General features: G+C 41.6%; 1 non-coding gene across 1 annotated transcript; it reads left to right on the top strand.

Annotated features, from left to right (window-relative positions):
• The first annotated feature begins 2,350 nt into the window (after positions 1-2,350).
• On the top strand, positions 2,351-2,457 carry LOC112725361 (small nucleolar RNA R71). The gene has a single exon (XR_003164474.1). It is a non-coding gene; the product is annotated as a small nucleolar RNA R71 (small nucleolar RNA).
• The last annotated feature ends 2,714 nt before the right edge of the window (positions 2,458-5,171 follow it).

Raw genomic sequence — 5,171 nt, forward strand, 5'->3', positions numbered from 1 at the left:
GCATGCTCTCAGTTGCATTCATGCTTTCTTGGCACGCTTTGAACACCAAACTTGTTCTTCACTATATACTGCAATATAAGGATTTCACCAAGTGTTTGTCAAGTTTAGGTTGGAATTCATGAATATTGACTTATTCACTAGTAAAAGCTCAATAAACATGGGTTGCCTCCCATGAAGCGCTTCTTTAGCGTCACTAGCTTGACGTTTCTCCTTCATCAGGGAGGTTGATAATGCTTCAAGTCCTCCCCTCTTGCCTTGGACTTATATCCATTGGTTGTATCAATGATCTCTACATGTTCCAAGGAGAGAACTCTGTTGATAGTGAAGACCTTAGGTAACTGAGATAGTACAGTGGGGAGATTAGGGGGGATATCTGGGAAGTAAGCTGAGATCACTTTATCTCCTGGAGAGAAGTCTTCCGTAGGGATCTTCTTGTTCCTCCACCCCCTTGGTACCTTTTTCTTTGTCCCTTTTGATGTTGCCTTGCTTTTGGTGACTTCTTCTTCTAAGGGAATTTTGTTGTTGTCTTCACATGTCTCTGGTGGTTTAGGTTCCTCCAGCTTTTCCTTGAGTTGTGACAACTGCTTATTTCCTTGTTCATCAACCCAGGGCTTTCCCAGATGGGCTGGTTGTGCTTCAGTGCTTGCTTCCTCTGTCAGCATCTCATTATGATCTTTGCTTGGTTCTTTGTTTTCTTGGTTTGCTTCTTGCGAGAGTTTGAAGACATTAAAGCTGAGTCATTCATCATGGATCCTCAATATTAGCTCCCCTCGCTCCACATCTATGAGTGCTCTAGCTGTAGCTAGGAATGGTCTTCCCAATATGATTGGGTGAGTATGACTCTCTTCCATGTCCAAGATGACAAAGTCTGTGGGAAGAAAGTATTTCTCAACCTTAAACAACACGTTTTCCACCACCCCTATTGCTTGTTTTTTAGTTTTGTCAGCCAGCCTGATGACTACATCTGTGGGCAATATTTCATTGATCTGCAGCCTCTTCACCAGGGATAAGGGCATTAAGTTGATGCTTGCTCCCAAATCGTAGAGTGCTCTATCAAACATTGTTTCCCCTATTGCACAGGGGACATGAAAACTCCCTGGATCTTTTCTTTTCGTAGGCAACTGTGGTTGAATGAAGGCATTGCACTCCTTGTTCGTCACTATAGTTTGGCCTCTCTTGAGTGAGCTTTTCCTGGGAAGCAGCTCCTTCATATACTTGATATATGCGGGCATTTGTTGAATAGTCTTGATGAATGGTATGTTGACATGCAGAGATGCAAACAAATCTAGAAACCTTGAGTATATTCTCTTCTCCACAGCACCATTGAGCAGTTGGGGAAAAGGTGCATAGAGTCTCAGCAGCTCCTGTTGTGAGATTTCTGGTTCTTGATGATCTTTTTCCTTTTTCTCTACTGAGGTATCTTCAAGTTGTTCTGACAGTTTGCTTGGCTTGTCCTCAGTCTCCTTATCACTTATAGTGATCATCTTGCAATCTTCCCATCTTACTTTCTTTGTTTCACCTCTCGAATTCTTCTCTGTGTCACTTGGGAATTCATCTGTGGGTTTGGGAATTTGCTCAGAGAGATACCCCACTTGAGATTCCAACCTCTTGATTATGTCTCCCTGGTTCTTGAAACTGGCTCGCACTTCCTCCTTGAACACCTTGTTGTCTTGAATCTCCTTGCCCATGCCTTCAAGTAGATTCTCAATCCTTGAGAGTCTGTCATCAAATGATTGTAGATCGTGATTAGGCGTAGAAGGATGAGGTAAGTTATTTTGGTTTTGATGTGGATGTGGAGAGGTGTTGTTATTGGGGTGTTGATATGGTCTAGATGTGAAGTGTTGGTGGCTTGCATTGTTGGGATTTGGGCATCTTTGATCAAGGCTTTGGTCTTGTTGATTTCTCCACCCAAAGTTTGGGTGATTCCTCCATCCAAGGGTTGTAGGTCTTGGAGTATGGATCATGGTTTTGCCTAGGTGAATTCCCAATGTAGTTGGCTTGCTCCTGACTACCCTCTGTTTCTTCATTCACTCCTTCTTGGGTTGTTGATGAAGTGGAGATTGCTGCTACTTGGTTCCTCTCCATCTTCTTGGTGAGGTCAGCCAGCTGCTGGGTAATGAGCTTGTTCTGAGCCAGCAGAGCATCTACATTGTTTAGCTCCATCACTCCTCTAGTGTTCCCTCTTTCGGAGGCATAGAAGTAGTCATTCTCTGCTACAGTTTCAATGACATCTATGGCCTCCTCAATGGTCTTCTTCTTATTCAAGGATCCTCCGGATGAATGGTCTACTGCCTTCTTTGACTCATAGGAGAGCCCTTCATAGAAAATGTGCAGCTGCACCCATTCATTGAACATATCTGGTGGGCACCTCCTTGTTAGGTCTTTAAACCTCTCCCATGCTTCATATAGAGTCTCACCATCTTGTTGCCTGAAAGTTTGGACCTCAGCTCTCAGCCTATTGATTCGTTGAGGGGGGTAAAATCTTGCTAAGAATTTGTTCACCACATCTTCCCAAGTTGTCAAGCTCTCCTTTGGGAAAGACTCCAGCCACTTGGCTGCCTTATCCTTGAGTGAGAATGGAAATAAGAGCAGTCTATAGGCGTCAGGATGAACACCATTAGACTTCACTGTGTCACATATTCTCAAGAAGGTGGTTAGATGTTGATTGGGGTCTTCTTGGATACTTCCTCCGAACGAACAGTTGTTCTGAACAAGGGTGATGAGCTGTGGTTTTAGTTCAAAATTGTTAGCATGGATGGTTGGCTTTTGAATGCTACTTCCACAATTTCCTGGGTTTGGATTGATGTAAGAGCCTAGAACTCTTCTATCCTCCCCAGCATGATTTGCTCGACGTCCTCCGCCATGGTTGTGAGCTTCTTCTTCACGATGGTTTTCCATGTTTTCTTCCATGTTTGGTTCAAAGAATTCCTCAAAGTGTTCCTCCTCTTCTTCAGCACCAACTACACGTTTTTCTCTTGCCTCCCTCCTTAGTCTAAGGAAGGTTCTCTCAGGTTCAGAATCAAAGGAAGTTAAAGCCCGCTTCTTCTCCCTGTCATACAACCAACAAGTACAAGCAAAGAGAATAGGTGCAGAAAGTATATCTATGAGAATTACTGTTAGTGTGAGTGATGCAATATATCAAACAGTTAGTGGGTTAGTGAAATGAATGGTAAATAACAAAGAAAAAGTAGGGGGAAGGGAAAAAAATTAACTAAAACAGAAAGTAAATGACTCAAACAGAAAATTAAATCAAACAAAAATAAAATGCTCAAGCTAGTTATCCTCCAATTTAATCATTGTTAATGCACAATCAATCCCCGGCAACGGCACCATAAACTTGATGCATGGAAAACTTGTCTTATAACAAATTTCCTTCGACAAGTGTACCGAATTTGTCGTCAAGTAAAAACTCACAATAGAGTGAGGTCGAATCCCACAGGGATTGATTGATCAAGCAACTTTAATTAGAGGAATGTTCTAGTTGAGCGAATCAGAATTTGAGTTGAGAATTGCAGAGAATTAAATGGCGAAAAAGTAAATAACAGAAAAGTAAATGCTAGAAATAAGAGCTGAAAGTAAATGACTGAAAGTAAATTGTAGAATTGTAAATGGGAATGGGGAATTGCTCATAAAAGTAAGTAACATAAATTAAAGAGAATGGGTAAGATTAGAAATGGGGGGTTCATTGGGCTCAGGAGATGTTGCATTCTCCGGATCAATTTTATTTTCATCTCTTCCTCAATCAATGCACTCATTGATCTCCTTGACAATCTTAAGTGATCAAATTACAATTTCTTGTAATTCAATCTCTCAAATCTTGATCAATAGCCAATTCCTTGGTCAATTGCTCATGAGAAGAGATGAAGTATGGTCACTAATTATACCACATGCATTTCCCAAATTAAGTGTTGAAAGGATTATAGTCACATATCCATCCAAACTCAATTTGATCCAGCATGAGAAAGTATTTCTAGCATGATCTCTTCATTCCTCTTTCAAGGTTCAGAAGAGATCCAAGTTTGAATAGCTTCTTTTCCAAGATAACTACCCAATTGGATGAAGATCGAAAGCTTTCAAGTAAAATCAAGAGAAAAGATAGAAGAAGAATAATGAAAACTAGTATTGATCCATCAAATTACAACAGAGCTCCCTAACCCAATGAAAGGGGTTTAGTTGTTCATAGCTCTGGAAAATGAAAACAAAGATGGAGAATACACGATGAAACTAGAAGTGCAGAGAAAGTGAAATACAGAGAGTAGTTCTATGCCAAGAGGCTCCCTATAATTTCCAACTCCCTAATTTAATTCAAAGCTACTCCTATATATACTACTCTTCTGTTCTTCTAGTTGGCTCTTCAAGTCTTGGGTATGGGCCTTTGGATCTTGAGTTTGAAGCAGTTCTCTTCTTCATTGGGCTTGGCTTTACTTGCAGAGAGAAAGTGTGAAGTGGGCAGAGACTTTAGCTCAGGACGTTAGTGGTGTTAACGTTCAGTGAAAATATGGGTTCGAGAACGTTAGTGATAATCACCTTTTTCACTAACGTTCCTCACCCAAGTAAGAGCCACGTTATCTTCAACGTTAGTGGCACAAACGTTGCCACTAACGTTGCCTCTTTGTCCTTCGCACACGTTATTGGGACTTGCCTTTCCCAATAACGTTGAGAAGTCTCCCCCTTCCCTACGTTAGAGTCCACGTTAACTTAGTTAACGTGGCTCTTTTAGCGTAGGCTTGCCAACCTTCGAGAACGTTAGTGACACTTACCATTGTCACTAACGTTCCAATGTGCCCCTATTTCTCACGTTAGAGTCCACGTTAACTAGGTTAACGTGGCTTCTAACGTGGCCATGCTAGCCATCTCCAACGTTAGTGACAAAGTTGAGTGTCACTAACGTTGGCTCCTCATTCCCTTATCCACGTTAGCTTTTAACGTGGGAGTTAACGTGGCTCATAGTGGCTTATGTGGGCTAATTCCAACGTTAGTGACAATGTTGGGTGTCACTAACGTTGGCGATCACCTCTCTTCTTCACGTTAACTTCCACGTTAACTAAGTTAACGTGGCTTATTGGGGCTTGTGTGGGTTCCTTCCAATGTTAGTGACAATGTTTGGTGTCACTAACGTTGTCGATCACTTTGTCTCCTCATGTTAGCTTCCACGTTAACTAGGTTAACGT

The sequence above is a fragment of the Arachis hypogaea genome, chromosome 11, assembly GCF_003086295.3.
Source record: "Arachis hypogaea cultivar Tifrunner chromosome 11, arahy.Tifrunner.gnm2.J5K5, whole genome shotgun sequence".
Taxonomy (NCBI): Eukaryota; Viridiplantae; Streptophyta; class Magnoliopsida; order Fabales; family Fabaceae; genus Arachis; species Arachis hypogaea.